Here is an 18,021-nt window from a genome sequence, read left to right as displayed (position 1 = left end):
GAAAAAATCATTAACCTTCCTGTAAATTACCAACAAAACTCAACAGGAAGAGAGAAAAGGAACTAGAAATTCCATTTGAAATAATCCTCAAATGTACAAAATATTTGGAAGTAAACCTACCAAAAACACCGAGGAGTTCAATGAAAGCAATTACAAAACACTTGTTATAGAAATAAAGGCATCAGGCAGCTACATGGCGCAGTGGATAGAGCACCAGCCTTGAATTCAGGAGGACCTGAGTTCAAATCTGGTCTCAGACACTTAACACTTCTTAGTTGTGTGACCCTGGGCAAGTCACTTAACCCCAGCCTCAGGGGGGGAAAAAAAGGCATCTATTTAAAAGAATGTTAATTGATCATTGTTGAACAAGACCAAGTTAATAAAAATGACAATATTACCTAAATTTATTTATTCAGTGCCATGCTATACAAAAGGAATACTTTACAAAGTTTCAATAAATAATTTGAAAATTTGATGTGAGCAAAATTAAGAATCTCAAAAAATTAATAAATTAAAAATAAAAATAAAATAGTCGTAACAGATCTCAAACTGTTCTACAAAGAATAAATTAGAAATATCATTTGCTACTGGTTGAAAATTAGTAATATTGGTCAATAAGACAGGTTAGGAATACAAGATCCAGAAATCAACAAGAATTTATTGTTATTATCATCAATTATCCATTACATACCAGGTACTATACCAAGTATTAGGGAAACAAAGGCAAAAATCAATCCTTGCTCTTAAAGATCTGACTATCTAATAAGAAAAAGCAAATGAACATACCGTCATTATATGCAATAATGCCAAAGACCAACACCAAGTTAATGAACTTTGGTCATTATTTGACCATAACTGGAAAGCAATTATACCCAGTGGAAAGTAATATACCCAATGTACTACAGTAAACTTCCAGCAGATAGAATTAACTATGTATAATAATTCCCAGGATAAATGAATTTGACAAATAGAAAAAGGAGATAACTTTCAAAACTATAGATAAGGAGAATCCTTGACCAAAGAAAGGATTGAAACCACAAGAAATAAGATAGACAATTTTTTTTTTTACTAATCAATTATACATTTTTGTATGAATAAAATCAATGGAGGTAAAATTAAGAGGGAAGCAATTAACTGAGGGAAAAAACCTTTGCAACAATTTTCTTTTATTATCTAATACCCAAGGTATAAGGGACCCTATTCACATATATTGGATATTTGAGACCATCTTCCAATAGTAAATAGTCAAATGATACAGTTTTCAAATGAATAAAATAAAGGTAACAAATATCATATAAAAAATTACCCTCCAAATCAATTGTAATTACCCTCCAAAAAACTGATAATAGAAATGAAAATTAAAATAATTCTGAGTTGATAATAGAAATGAAAATTAAAATAATTCTGAGGTTTTATCTCACCTCTATTGGATTTGAAATATGAATGAAAAGGAAAATATCAATTCTTGAAAAGGATATTGGAAGGACATTTTAATGCATTGTTGTTGGAATTGTAAATTGGTACAATAATTCTGAGAAGCTATTTGGAATTATACCCCAAAATTATACCAAACTGCGCATACACTTCGACCCAATGATATCATTGCTAGGCTGACATATCCCAAAGAATAAAGTATGAAAAAGATTAGTATTAATAGCAGCATTTTTGTTGTAGCAGAGTATTGGAAACAAAAGGGAAGTCTTTCTTCTCATATCCCTCTCCATCCCAGGTATAGATTATATGAATGATTTCTCAGGTCCTTTTTCAATTCTTGAGATTTTGTGAATCTGTGATCTCAGTAAGAAAAACATATATGGGTATGAGCTAACTAATAACATCAAGTCTAGACCATATTCAGATGTTCTTATACAAAGAGTATTTGGAATAAAGTATACCATAAACCATAAAAATAATAAAAAAAATCAGAAGTGGAATTTTATCCACAGATCCTTGGACTTGGGTGGAATTCACTATCTGAAGAAAACTTTCAAATTTGCATTTTGTTCAAACCACTTAGTTTTTGTTATTGTTGTTGTTGTTGTTCTTTTTTCCCCAAATCATTACACAATAAAGTGAGATTTCATATTCATTAAGAAACTTTTGTCAATTTAGCTACTATGAATATATGGTCTGGTGAAGAACATGTGAAATTCTACTTTTTTTCTTCTTGTGATTTCCCCATTAATGATATTTCTAGTACATTCTCACAAACATTGTATACTAAAGAGAAAATATGCATATGGATATATATTTCATTTAACACATATGGCAAATGATCCACTAGTGAGCTTTTCTATTTTTTGGAATCTATTATTTGAAATAACTTATTAATATCTGAAACAAGAATTTCAAAATCACATAGAGGGGATGGAGTATCTACCTGGTTTGTGAAGACAATGTTTTGGAGCAGGTGGGGCATTATGTTGTACCTCAAATCATAACATACTTAGAAATAGTCCTTATTGTGTCATTGTTGTATTTTTAAAAACATTTTTTCTTGTTAAAAATAAAGATCAAAATGGTCTTCAGAAATTATTTTTTTCTATTTAATTGAATAATAGACTACAATTAAATTCCTTCTTATCAGAAATTTTATTCTGAGTGCTATAATAACAAAAATAAATTAACATTATTTGGAGGATAGAATTCTTTGCAGAATGTAAAAAAATCACATCTGGCAGTTATCCTAAGTGAAAGAATTATAAATGATTAATTATCATTATATAATTATATTTGGTTAGATTATCTGCATAGTGAAGAACAATGAAGTCAATGCTTCTATTTCCACTTAGAGAAGTCAACATTGAATCACAGTGGGCAATAGAGAATTCAATTATGTTCAAAAAATGTTTTTAAAGATGTGAAAATTTTTAGGATTAATATAAAATATAAAGTGTGTTTTGGTTCTCATTTTCTTAGACTACATGAGGAAATTTACATGTCCATGACCCTGTTTGGAAGGTAGAATACCAGTGATCTAAAAGACACTTTAGAGTCATAATTGTCTCTCTATTCTGACTTTTAAAATCTTCCATATCATCACTTGCAGAACTACTATAAGTGAATAAAAATACCAATTTTCCTATTTGAGAGAGGACAGTAGTTGTGTCCTCTGGGTCTACACAAAGAATAATTGAATGCCACAAGAAGCAGAAGACAGAAGGTGAGAAGAGAGAGTCAATTCAAGTGGTTAATTTCCAATAACCTTATTTGACATAGTAATTTCTGTAGATTTTTTTAATACCATCATACATGTTGGGGCTGCAACAGAATTTTGAAATTGCCTAAACCAAATTTTCATTTTACAAATGAGATACGGTTATGGACTATAAGACCTCTTAAATTTCTTCTCAATTCTTTCATTCCTTATTGAGAAACTAAGAGCCATTGAAAGGAAATAGCTTTTTTACTCAATTCTGGGTTCTCTAACCTCAAATACATCACTCTCTTAATGCAATATTTTTATCCCCCAAGGGATAAACTGGAATAAAAGGAAAGAGACTAAATAAAAGACAATTCTACCTCTATCACTGATTTAATGTGATTTTTTTCAAGAAATTTCTGTGCTTCATATTCCCCATATGTGATATCATTCTATGAATGCTTGCTGCCTTCCTAACTCACAGGTACATTGAGGACAGGTAAAGATGACAAAAGACTTTGAAAGAAAATGTTATATAGGTTCAAAGCATTATTGAACTCAGAATTTACGTAAAGTTCACGTATTGATCATTAGGTGATATTTTTGAACAGTGGGAAAATCGTATTTTCCTACTTATGGCAGAAGTAGAATAAGAAAGTTTATTAGCCCAAAATCCCTTTATCCTTGGACTGTGCTTTCTATATATCCAAAATTCATTTGAACAAATTAAAGAAATCTTTGTTGAAAACTAATTACAAAAAGGTAATTGGATCCACAGTTAGGCTGCTTTTCAAAAAAATTTACTGGGGAAAAGTCAATTTGACACTTCAACAAACATTTATTAAGTACTTCCTATATTCAAGGAAATGAGTTTAACAATGACTATAAAATGACCAAAAACAAACAAACAAAAATAACCTGTCCTCCTTGAATTTACTTTACATTAAAAAGTGTTCTGTACCATGCTTCTAGTTAGAGTACATTATCAAAGTCACTACATCTTTTCACAGAAAAACATAGTAAAGGAAAGTTCATTACAGGTAGGTGGAAGTTAATAAGCATTTGCTTCATACATTCTTTGTACAAGTACTATGCTAAGCACTTTATAATTAATATCTCAATTGATCTTCACAAACTAGTAAGATAGTTGCCATTATGATTCCCATTTTACATTTAAGGAAATTGAAGTAGAGCTTAACTGACTTGCCCAAAGTCAAATAGTTTACAATTATTTGAGACTAGATTTGAACTCAGGTTTAAGTCAATTTGGGATTTGAATTTGAACTTCTAAACCAATGGTCATCCACTGTATTACCCAGCAGCCTCTATCATAGCTAAAGGAGGGAAAGGAAAGGGAGAGCATTGTCAAGGTGGTAATGATTACAGTTAACTAGAAACATGAATTAAGGGCAGTATTTTTTACAAATTTTGAATTCCTAAGAAAAAGTTGATTTTAAGAGCAGAGTATTTTTATGAGACCTTACTTAGAGGCAAAAACAGGTGGTTCTCTTTGAGTCTTTGTCAAAAATTAAATATTTGTTGAAAATCTCTGAATTTTGTAGCAAGTAGCATCATACTGAGTTATTAAAATGGTACCTTTGATCTTGAGTACCTTCAAATAGATTATCATTTTACTGAATATGCTCACATATATCACATATATTTTCTTTAAAAATAATTTCCCAAGGAAAACTTAGATATTTATAGTTTATAATTTAATCAATGTGATGTGGATTTTCAATACAGATAATTAAATTAGGATTCTTTTTATAACAGATGACATAGAGTGAGTGTTGCTACTGAAAAGCATTTTATTCTGTATTTGGGGATAGGAACTAGATTTGTGATTTCATTGATATTGGACTGACCTTCCTCTACCAATACAAGATGACAATGTCTCTGCAATTTATAGTTCAATAGAGTTGTCAAGAAAGTATTGAAAATTCAAAATAGCCTAACATACTGAAAGATTGAGTAACTTGTCCAGTATTACATAAGCCAGTGTATAAGAAGACCTAAGGCCATATTCCTATCAAATATGTCTCACTACTTCACTATATTATTGAACCACTATTATTTCGGAAACTGATTGCTATTTTTAAAATTTAGAAGTGATAACATGTAGAGGGTGCTTGCATATTTCATTGGCTCACTAGAGGGCATCAAGAAACTATCAACTGGGGGCAGTAGATTGAACACTGGTCCTGGAGTCAGGAGAACCCAAATTTCTATCAAAAAGAAAAAAGGAAGATACTTATTTAATATGATTTCCCCCCTAGATATTCTATTTTACCTCACAGAAATTTATGATGAATTATAGGCTTTTCTAATTTGCTGATCATTTTATTATGAATCATATGGGAGAACTAGGAGTTGGACATGATTCAGACACTAGAGTTACAAAACTGAAAAAAATAAAACTGAGCAAAAATAAGTAAAATTAAGAATGAACCCCCAAAATCCCATTACCTATCCCTCCATTCCACTTTTGCCACACTCCTCCTTTATCTCTCTTGCCCTTTTCTCAGCCAAATACCTAGAAAAAAACAGTCCTTTGCTATTTCCTCATCTTCACCAATTAGTCCTTAAATCTTTGAAATCTTGGTTTCTGCTCTCATCACTTAGCTAAAACTATTTTCTCCAAAGTTGATAAAAACCTAATTTTCTTCTAAACTAATGTTCTCTTAATTACTAAGTCAGATAATTCTCATCCATTTTGACCCTCCTAATGGATATATCTTTTAGATGTTCTCCAGGCCTATCCTCATGCTCTATACTCTCTCCTTTCTGTTTATTTATGACACTGCTCTCATTCTATCTATCTTATCATCCTGTTCAGTCTTCTTTGGTGGTTCATCCACATCATTGCTCTTAAATGTTTTTATTTTCCAAGGCTTGTCTTAGAACTTCTCTTCTGGGGGCAGCTAGGTGGTGCAGTGGATAGAGCACCAGCCCTGAATTCAGGAGGACCTGAGTTCAAATCTGATCTCAGACACTTAACACTTCCTAGCTGTATGACCCTGGGCAAGTCACTTAACCCCAGCCTCAGGGGAAAAAAAAAAAAAAAAAGAAGAGCTTCTCTTCTCTTCTCTTCATCCCTCCCTCCTTCCCTTTCTCTCTGTTTCTTTCTGTCTCTGTCTCTGTCTGTTTCTCTCTCTGTGTCTATCGCTGTTTGTCTTTCTCTGCCTCATGAGCTCCCATAAGTATGGTTATCATCTCTATCCAGATGACTCTGTCTCTATCTCTGTTTCTCTGTCTCTATCTCTGTCTATCTGTCTTTCTCTCTCTCTGACTCATGAGCTCCCATAAGTATAGTTATAATCTATATGCAGATGACTCACAAACATCCAGCCCCAATCTGTCCCCTAGGCTTCAGTCCTACCTCACTAATTACCTACTGATTGTTGTTGTTATTATTTGTCCTTCATTCTCAAAAAGGCCCATGACATCAGGACAGCATATGCATGTGAAGTGGATTTAATTCAGGGGGGCTGTGCAAGGTCACTCCCCTCCAGAGCCATCTAGGTCCAATGGCAACATTAGGAGATGGATGCAGTGAGTACCTATTGGAATATTTAATTGGATGTACTAAAGATATCACAAACTTAACATGTCCACAACAGAATCAGCTCCTTTGTCCCCACAATCTGCTCCTTTCCTTATTTGTCAAAAACACTACTAGTTATCCAGTTCCCTAGGTTCACAACATCAGTGCTACAGTTGACTCTAAAACATCCCATGCATGCAATTCATTATCAAAACATATATTTTCAATTGCTGCAATATCTCACTCATTTGACTCCTCCACTCTGCTCACATAGTTCAGGTTCTCATCACTCCTCATCTAGATTATTGCAATGGCCCCCTAAATAGTCTCTCTTTCTCAAATTTCTCTAACCCAGTATAATTAATCCTCCATGAAACTGGCAAAGTATTTTTCCTTAAACACAAATTTCACTGTGCCATTCTCCTGCACAATAAACTCCATTAGTTCACTGTTGCCTCTAGGATCAAATACAAAATCCTCCAGTTTTTACAGTCCTTCACAATGTGGTTAAAAATTATATTTACAGTATCATTTACTTACTTTCCTGCTTCCTACACTTTGTGATGGAATCTTCTTTGCTTATCACACTTGGCACTCTTATTTCCTGCTTCCATATTTTTGCAATGGACTTTCACAAGCTTGAAATGCAGTCTCACCTCACTTCTGCCTCATGGGATATCTCTCTTATTTTAAGAAGCAATGCAAGTACAATTTTCTACACACTCTTTAATCTCCAAACTTTATATATATATATTTTTATATATATATATATATATATATATATATATATATATATATATATATATATATATATATATATATATATATATATATGTATATATATACATATATATATGTATATACATATATGTATATATGCACACATACATACACGCACATATGTATGTATCTGTATGTATATACACATGCACATAAACAAACAAATGTGTGTGTGTGTGGTGGTGGTGGTGTTTAGTTGTTCAGTGCCAGCAGGAAAAGAAAGAATATGAGAAGAATATGAGCCATCGGGCTGCTATTGATATATAGATACAGATATATATATATATATATATATGTAGATACACACATAGATAAGATGGAAAGATACATATGTGTATGCATGTATACTATGCTGTATATATACAACATTGTATGTACACACATTTTCTCCCCTGAAGGAATGGAAGCTGCCTGAGAGGAGGGTTATTTCCTTTTTCTTGTTTTGTTTTGTTTTGTTTTGTTTGTTTGTTTGTATTTGTATCCCTAGGACCTAACAAATCTCATGGTACATAGTGGGTGCTGAATAAATCCTTGTTGCTAAGCATATCTTTTTCATTTTGTTTAATGGAGACATAAAAAAGTCGATATTTAAAAGAAGGAATAAATTCATATATCATTGGCATGACTTGCACTTTTTTTCACCTGTAGCAACAAAACACACTGAAGAAACAGTGTTAAATGTGTCTTCAAATCAACTTTTAACAAAAATTAAATTAGCGAAGATAGGAATGGTATGTGAGGAAGACAGATAATGACCCAAAGATAGAGTAAAAATGATTTCCTACCAGGGTAGAGGGAAGAAGCATCTAGTAATTTCCTATTTAAAATTATTTTTTCTAATTAAGTACAAAGGCCATTTATTTTTATAATGTTTTAGATGCTGTTGATATCCTCTAAATTTCAGTTCCCTCTGATCAAAGCATAGTTTGCCCTGCTCTAGTTACAGTTTTGAATAACATAAAGATGCATCTTGTAGTTTCTCCCTCCAAAAAAATTTATCATCTACTAATATTGCATATGAGAATTAATTGATGTTTCCTTTTCTATCTACTACATGTAGAAAAAAGGGAAGAATTTTCTGCTAACTTAGTCACATATTTGTATATATGACAAATTTGTACTTTGGAAGAAATTCTTATACCAGGTTTTTCCCAGAATAACAAAATTATAACTCTTTTACATATAAAATAATATAATTTTACATTTTGTGTTCTAGAAAATGGCAATATACTAAACTTTGGGAAAGTCACTTAATTTTGTCAGTCAGCTTAGTTTCTTCTTCTGTATAGTGTTTCACGAATTTCCTCAATTTACTTCTTTATAAAATGAAATTTCCAAGGTTTTCCCTTTATGTCCCATGTCCTGTGAAGTTACTGATAAATTGCATTAATTTATCTGTATTAATATTAATGTCATATAATATTAATAAATGCTTCCTCTCTTTAGCAGAAGATTACTTTTACTACATCTTTGGGTCTTTATCTCTCCTCTTACAAACTATTCTTACCTTAATTAAATGAATTTTTGTTAAAAAATTAATATGATATTAATCTATAGTGTTCTCAAGATGTATATTAATCTTCTTCATAAAAATTGTAACTTTCCTTAGCTGATTTCTTTGCCAATGCAGTATTTTATTATTTAAAGATAGAGATGGTCAAAATATGACCAAAATTTTTAGAGTAATTATGGTCAATATTTCAGACATTGGTACAGTAGATTGTCATGATCCTGAGGATGCACGACACATCAATGAATTTAAAGTTCCTTATTTTAAGGAAGGCAGCATAGTGCGATGAAAAGGCCATAGGATTTGGAGTCAATAAATTAGAGTTAACATCCCACCTGTGGTATTTAATTGCCTGAGTATCCTTGGAAAAATTATAACTTCTTTGGACTTCATTGTTTTCTTTTGAGGAAATTGGATTTCACCTCCAAAGTTCTTTCTAGTTCTAAACCTATGAATCTATGAAATATATGAGTAAAAGGAAACCAAATAGACAAAAATTGATTCATTGTCGAAACTCTGATATATCGTTGGATGAATAAGCTATAGGGCTTGTTCATCAGAAGTTATATTTTTATGTGTATATAAGTAAATATATAAATGTGAAATGACTGAACAGCACAGGACACTATAAATTCTGAAAAATTGAAGTTGGGATTGGCACAAAGTGCAACAGAGAGAGGTACTCACCATATTTAAGGAACTAAACATTACATAGAATTACAAAGGAGAGATGATGTAAGAGAAGTCAAGCAAAAATAAAATATAGGAACAGAAAAGGAGACAGATTATTCACATAGAAAAATTAAAAGATAACCTCTGGACAGCCTAGGTACACCCTTAATATACTTATAATGTCAAGAGAATACAAGAAAGGTCCCTAGTATGTTGGGTGGATCCTTTGTGGTAAACCTAGAGAAAAACAGTTAAAAGGGCACAGGATAGGCAGGTAGGAATTGTTTGAAATTTGTATCCATTGTAACACTGGAGATAAATGTAGAACCCTTGTTATGTTAACAATTAAGTTAAAAATAATGCTAAAATGAAAATTGCTAGGCCATGTATTTATAATATATATATATATATATATATATATATATATATATATATATCTTTCATATATATAAATGTGAAATAGCACACAAGAGATTAATAACCACATGAGAAATAACATTAAAGCTCAATTGTCATAGCCTCTATTTGTATATATTGCAATATTTTTTCACACATGTATTTGTATAGGTGATTATATCTTTTGCACAATTATTTTTTCAAAACAAGGTACTGTAGATACTTTGGGATTTTAAATTTTAATTATGACATTGTATGTGTCAGCTAATGAACATTTATTGAATTTCCATATAAGCCATTAGTGAATTGCAATAAAGATAATATCATAGGGTCATAGGTTATCAGATATAGAGGGACCCTAAAGTTTATCCACCCAAAACATGAATGCCCTCTGCAAAGTCCAGTTCAGCTAACCTCTGCTTGAACATTTTTAGTAACAGAGATTTATAATCTGAGGAAGTGACTTATTATTACAATTCTAATTGTTAATTCTTTCTTGTTAATGATTCAGAAATTTGAAGATCCATTATTTCCTAATTCTCTCCTGGTTCCCCTCTTGTCTTTCAGAGCCAACAACAATAAGTTTATTCTCTTTACTAAATAACCCTCAAATGTGTGGGGGTTTTTTTTGTGCACTTAGTTATATCTAACACTTTGTGAGCCCCTTGACCACACTGTCCATGGACTTCTCTGGGTAAGGATGCTGGAATGGGTTTCCATTTCCTTCTCCAGTGAAGTAAGTCAGAGTATAAATATGCTGCCCAGGGTCACATAGCTAGTGTCTAAACTTGGTTTTGAACTCATCTCTTACTGATGACAGGCCTAGCATTTTATCCACTGAGTCACTTCACTGCTTCCTCAAATGTTTATAAATTGTTATCTTTCCCATTCCCAGATCCTCCCCACCCCCATTCACAGAGACACAGCAATCTTGCCCTAATCCCAGTCCTCATTCTCATTCTCTAGATACAGCTTCTTAAACTGTGGTTTGTAACCCCTATATGGGATCTTGTAACTCAAAGTAGATGTCACAAAATTATGATTTATTATCAGTAAATGTTTGGTTTGGTTTGTATATTTTATATATCTATATACTTGGAGTCGTGTAAAAATTTCTTGGGCAAAAAGAGATCATGAGTGGAAAAAGTTTAAAAAGCCCTGGTCTATATCACAATCCCAGAGATTCTGTTCTGATCCACACCACTCCCCATCGTGCATTCTTCTGTGTCCCAGAGGCACTCACCTTATAGGAGCTCTCAGATTTTTCTTTTGGAGAATATGATTCCAAACAGTAACTCTATAAAGATACACAAACATTCTAAGGAGGATGGAATTAGAATTTCTCCTGAATTCAGTTAAGCCGACATAGAATCAAGTCAGCTTCCCAGTCGCAAATACAAAGAAAGGTAGAGATAAGTAGAAAAAAAAAAAAAACCAGCTTCATAATTTCCCTCTGCCTACAAGAGCAATACTATGCCCAATGATATTCATTCAACCTGCCAGTAAGGGCTAGGGAAGAACTAGGGGGAGAGGACAAGAATGACAGAGGTTGGCCTATCTTCTGGCTTCCTTGATACTTGCTGACCCAGCCTTTGCTCTCTATGATCACCTACATGCTCCTACAGTGCCTAGAACCTGGAGAACACTTTAGTGGTTGGTATGATGCAGACTTTAGCCCCAGTGGGTACAAGAAGATCAATTGTAGCTAAACACTGCAAAATGCTGGCTAGAAATTTGATATCTATTTCACCTCTATCCAGAAGACTGAAATTTTTACTCCTTGGACAGTATCAGAGGCATTGACCAGATGTGGTTGCCTATAGAAGCAGAAACACCTGATAAGCATGGTGAGGTCCAGGTAAAGATCTAGCAACATCCCACCATATCTAGTGGAGGCAAAACACCCTTTCAACAGCAATGCAGCAAGACCATCCCGTGAAGATCTTAAAAGCTGAGGATTAGCTGCTCTCCTGTGAGACACTACTGTACCAGCTCTATCCTTCTGGAACAAAGCATCTCCCAGATAAAGAAAAGAAATAAGTTATGATTGTAGACCACAGCAGTAGTCTTTATGGCATTGCTAAATTTCTTGAGGATGTGTATGAAGAAGCAATCATGGAATTGAATCTGCCCACTGACATAGTGTTTGAGTTGGACAAAAATCTGGAGCCCATCCAGCCCATGCAGTTCTTTGGGGATATGCCTTGGGCAAAGTCATGGAATATGTGGCAGCCCAAGGCAAGACATGAGAGTAGGGTATCAGCAGATGCCAGCAGTAGCCAGGTCTTTCCCTTTTCACTGTATCCATCACATCTCTCCCCTGCAGGCTGCTTCACACCCTGGTAATCACCTTAGGTAGCACAACATATCACCACAGATGGGAGACTGATGGATTCTTTTCTCATTTCTTCCCTAACTCAGATCAAAATCCTTTCCTGTCTCTTCCCCTTAAAGCCTACTAATTGGGACACTTGCTAAAAAGTGACCAATGTGGGAAGTCGAAAGAAAATGCTTTTCCAATTAAACCTATGAACCAGTCCTACTACTAGGGCAGCTTTCTCAGAGGTTGTTATAGGCAACTGCCTGTAATCTGGGAAGTTATTTAATGAATAACAGAAGTCTTATTTGGATCATGTTTCCTCCTAACCCAAGAAAAATGGATCTGAAAGGGTGGGAGCCTGTCCTAGTGTTTGTTTACTTGTTGTATTTACTTTCACAAAAGACCCTTCTTTTGTTCTTTTAGTAGCTTTTAAAATTAATCTGTCCCATGTGGTAGTCATTAAAGATCTTAAATCACACCAGAGAGGGGAGAATTCTTTGATTTCTAAAAGGGGAACATGTATATCCTCCTATGTATGCATTTTAAAGCCTCTGCTCTGTTCCATGGCAGGGAAATGCCTGTAGATATATTAAAATGTGTTCTATTGTCTTCCATAAGCAACCTGAACCTGCCAGCTGAGTCTTCATCAGTTTGAGCATAACAATACTAATATTGCCCTACCATTTTTGTCACTCACTTTAATAAAAGAGTAATATATGATTAAAAATAACAAAATTAGAAAAGTCACAGAAGACCTGGCAACTTTTTGCCCTTTACAATAAGTAAAAATTCCATCTAGTCAGAATCTATACTTTGTCATACAACTATAGCTCATGGGATCATACACTTAGCTGCAAAGGACCTTAAAAGCCATCTATTCCATCTCCAACCCCTCTAGTTTTGCATTTGAGATTTAATAGGCCCATTGTGATTAAATGATTTATCCAAGATTATACAATAAATGACAGAGCTGAAATTCTAGTTGAGTCCCTCTGATACCAAATTCAGTATGCCATGAGAAGTGAACTTCACTGGCTTTCTTATTTAGCCTAAAGTTTGGATATAAGAAGGCATTAAATTGCCTCCAATTCTTAGTACTTCCTATCAATATCCACACCATGTTTGCTTTTATGCACACCTTATCCTCATCTTTTTTATCACAAAATCCTTGAACTCTGTCTTGCTGGGCCCCAGAAATGATATTTTGCTGTATTTTGCCCATAGTATATATGGTCTCTTTTCTAGCCCTTTCTACACCATGCTGACTATCCACATACCATTTTGTCCTAGTTCCTCTTTTTTGGTTATCTTGACCACTGGAATATAAACTCTTGGGGAGAAGGATTGCCTTGATGGCTTGCAATTAGCACAGTGTCTGGAATCTTATGAGTATAAGTATGGGCAAAATCACACATTAACTGCCTTTTCTAAAGTCACTAAGTAGCAGAACTCAGGATTAAAATTCAAGTCTTTTGACTCAAATGTTAAATTCTCTTTCCACATCTCATTATATTCCACTATTTTATGCCACATTCTCTTTGTACTCTTTAAGATATTTCAGTATTTGTTCATTTATTTGTTTTTTTATTTTGTAAACCTATGCTCTAGATAGGGACTGAACCTGTTATTTTGTTAATATAAGAATTTCTCCAGGAGAGGGAAGTCCATCCCCCAATTTGGGTGAGAATTTTCTCTGCAGTTTAGTCATAGAGAATTGCATAGAGCCCTGAGAAAGTAATCAGAGGCAAGATTTAAAGCTAGTTGTCCCCAACTTTCAGGCTCTCTATCAAGTCATGCTCCCTCTCAAAACTTTAATATAAATATAATTATTTTCCCATGACATTAATACCATGATTACTTGGATTAAGCATTATTCCTTAGCGGCCAAATCTTAACTAACATCAACAGCTGCAGAAGCAGCATGTGATTAATCAATATCTCCTGGGCATCTTGCACTCTGTAGTATCTGCTACATGAAGTAGGTGACCTTAGCTCTTTTGGTTAGAGATAGTGCTAATGACTTCAGAGTAATAGTCTAAGCTTTTGTAGTGGCCACATACCTTCAAGTTTTTGAATTGAGTTTAGTAATAGGGCTTTTGGTAGAGAAAGAAAGAATGCATTGCCAAAAATCTATCATTATTTCTTTGAAAGAAATCAAAAGACTATATTTGTACATGAAGAACAGAATTATTATAGGCTTGTTTGTAGCTTTAGTGAGCCAAAATGCAAGAAGGGGAAAAGTATCATTGTCAATATTTATTGATTACCTACTATTTAAGAGTAACAATATTAGGTATTAGAACTTGATATATTACAGCAATTAATGTAACTGTCAAAAATCTTATAGTCTAGTTATTTGGAAATAGTAAAAAAAAAAAAAAAAACAAGTTTAAAAATAGTAAATATGGTGACATATAAGTGCCAAATAATTGGAACAGAAAATAAACTCTGTAGGATGTGTGTACATAGACACATGGGAATCATATTGCATAAACAGATATAGGCATAAGTATATACAAAATTATAAATATTGTCATTTTAGCAATTAGTAGTATGTCTGAGTTGAATTCTTTGTGAAGTAAAGTTTATGGAAGCTTTTAAGGGATGATGTTTTCATTGAAAGAGAAATGGTATACTGGAGAAAAGAAAGAAATTGTTTCAGTCAAATATATATCCTGGAAAAAGGACTAGGAAAAGGCAGAAACAGTGTTGTTAGAGGATGGTCAAGGTTTTTGCTCAGCCAGAACTGAAGTCATAAGAATAAAGGGAAAGTATGATGAGAAAGTAATAAAGAAGAGTTCAGTAAGCCCTCCTCACCACCCCCCAAAATCCCTTGAATTTTATGACCAGTTGCTATTCTTTGATTTAATGGATAATTTGACTTTATTATAAAAGAAGATATTTGCAACAAAGTATAGGTTCAGTTGTAGTACTTAGGATAAAATGGAATGGGAGAACTCAAGTAATAACCCCAGTATTATGTTTGCTAAATAATACCCTCATAGACTGAAAGTAGTGGCTTTCAAAAGTTACTTATTTCACGATAAATTATCTTATAGGCACTAGAGAAATCTGAATGAAATGAATTTCTTTAGAATGAAATTATCAGGGGCAGCTAGGTGGCACAGTGGATAGAGCATCAGCCCTGAATTCTAGAAGACCTGAGTTAAAATCTGGTCTCAGACACTTAACATTCCTAGTTGTGCTACCCTAAAGTCACTTAACCCCTAATGGCTTCAGCAAAAAAAAAAAAAAAAAAAAAAAAAAAAAATCATCAACTTAGACTAGAATTTATAGACGGGGGGAATAGTCAGGAAGTCAATACATTCTAATTTTTGTTGCAAGCTCAGATTTTTGTAGTGTTCCTAGGAGGTTCAGAGTTCAAATAGTCTTGTATGTGCCTTCTCAATATTTACTAAATAAATCACCATTTTCTATGAAAATTGAACTTTGAAATTTTTTCCTATGACAGTATTATCACTATTCCCAAATAGGTGATAAAGAAACTAATGTAATATGAAGTTCTACAAAAATCTTTTGAATTGAGGCATTTGAAGTAACCTTTCTCTATAAAAAGTTAGACTGAGTTTTTTTTTCCTTTAGAAATGGTATATTTTGTCAAGTTTTTTTGATACTTATACTTCAGTGCTTCAGGATCTGTGATTTCCTTGGTATTTCTCTGGTATGCATCCTCCTTCTTGGGACATAGAACACATCTTATCTATACAATTAATAGATAGTTGCTTTGAGTTTCCTAAATGTTTTCTCTATGTGCTCCTCACACATAAACCTATGAAAACCCTTTTGTCCTAGGTAGAAGGCAACCAAAATATTCCTCCTTTTAGCCATGGAAGGAAAAACATTTTTTTTTTAATTTCTTATCTGTAAAATGTTTTATCTTTGAGATTTGTTTCTTTGAAAGAGGATCATATAAAATGACACCTTCCCTTTGAGAATAATTATTTTTTGAGATGTAATGTTTTGGTGTAAAAATCACAGGAAACTTTTTACTAAGCAACATTTTAATAGATGACATAAGTAAAAAGGATAGAAGACCCTTCACTCCTCTGCCCCCACTGACTTTCTACTCCTCCAAATCTCTTCTTTTTCTTTCTCATATTTCTCATGTTCTCAACAATAGTTCCAAGTATAGTGAGAAGAACTCTATTAGAGTCAGAGATCCTGGATTCAAATCCTGCTTCTGCCATTTGCTCTCTGTGTAGCAAATACCTTTGACTTCTCTGGGCCTACAGATTCCTTATCTGTAGAAATAGGAAGTTGACTTATAAATTCCCTTTCAGTTCCCAATCTATAATTCTTTAAGTTAGAAGGGCTTAGCTAAATACATTCTTAAGGAAATCCATGTGATCATAAATGTAAACTTTAGAATTTTTTTTTAGAGTCAGTGTTTGTTTGTTTTTTTAAATTCCCTTTAAAATATATTTGAGAGTATTTAAAATTCATGGATACAATGAACTAAGACTGAATGAGGTCAAAATTCCTTTGAAAGGAGAAAAGTTAAATCATATATCGCAGTTCAAGAAAAGGTAATATTTCTCTTTATCAACTTTGGAGAACTTAGATGTACAACAGGACAATATATTCCCTAACAGTGAAAATATAAACACTTTTATTTGGCATTGCTTTGTAAAGAAAGTCAAACTGACCAATCATTTTAAGTATTTAAATGGAATTCATTAAATTGTTGAATATATGTGTTTTTCATGTATATATGATTCATACATCAGATTATCATACACTGACAAGACTTTTAGGATAAATAATAGCTTTATTGTTATTGTAAATGTGTAGTTGTGACATTGAAGAATAATCTCACATACTCCAAATCAGAATGGAAAGTTATGCAAATACTAAATACAATTTTAGGTTAAGTAGAATTAAACAGAAAAAAATAGATTTCCATAGTACCAATCTATTCTCCTGTTGATGTACGAGTATCTCTCATTAGCATTCTTCTATTAACATTTATGGAAGATTTATGCATATGATGATGGGAATATTAACCTCTGAATCTGTAATGTCAAGTGTTTTCCATAAAAAGCTTAAAGATACCTGCTTGAAGAATTTAGCTGTTTATAACCAGAGATTCCAACACTAATTTTACAAAAATGCTTTTATTAATTTTACTTGCAGATATATCAAATGTGAAAATGTATAGGGCATAATTTTGTCTAATTTTATTGCTCCATGAACTCATATCCATATATCCTACATGGATTAGATATCTCTGTAATTAGCTGATCAGAAATCCTGAGTTATGCATGTCTTGATTTCCTAGCCATACAAAAAGCTACCACCACCTATAATAGTCAGTAAAATAAATTACAATGTCATAGTTTCAATTAAAAAATGGTAACAGATGATTAATGGATGATTTCTAGAAAACTTAAGCATGCAAATTAATTTAATGGTTGGCAGTGTCGTTACTATTATGGAGTAAAGATGATACTTAATTTAGATAAGACATTAATAATTCTCAGCACCAATTCTTTAAAAAGAAACTGCAATATATAAAAATATAGATATAAACTTATCTTTGGGGGAAAATACTCCAGTTTTGAGGGGAGAATTTTCATGAATGGGACATCATTATTTATGGTAAAATATGGAATCGTAATTTTCATTATCTTATA

At 32.9% G+C, this 18,021-nt stretch overlaps 1 protein-coding gene and 1 long non-coding RNA gene across 9 annotated transcripts in view; one reads left to right on the top strand and one right to left on the bottom strand.

Annotated features, from left to right (window-relative positions):
- LOC141548634 (uncharacterized) overlaps positions 1–11,658 on the bottom strand; it is a 47,971-nt gene extending 36,313 nt beyond the window's left edge. The window contains exon 1 of the long non-coding RNA XR_012484011.1: positions 11,291–11,658. This is a non-coding gene — a long non-coding RNA (uncharacterized LOC141548634). The remainder of the gene's footprint in view (positions 1–11,290) is intronic.
- Positions 1–18,021, top strand: part of NOL4 (nucleolar protein 4) — a 465,402-nt gene that overhangs the window by 311,413 nt on the left and 135,968 nt on the right. The gene's annotated exons all lie outside the window — the stretch shown is intronic.

Source organism: Sminthopsis crassicaudata, chromosome 1 (genome assembly GCF_048593235.1).
Source record: "Sminthopsis crassicaudata isolate SCR6 chromosome 1, ASM4859323v1, whole genome shotgun sequence".
In the NCBI taxonomy this organism is placed as follows: domain Eukaryota; kingdom Metazoa; phylum Chordata; class Mammalia; order Dasyuromorphia; family Dasyuridae; genus Sminthopsis; species Sminthopsis crassicaudata.
The sequence above is the reverse complement of the archived record's forward strand: the minus strand, read 5'-3'. Positions and strand labels throughout refer to the sequence as shown.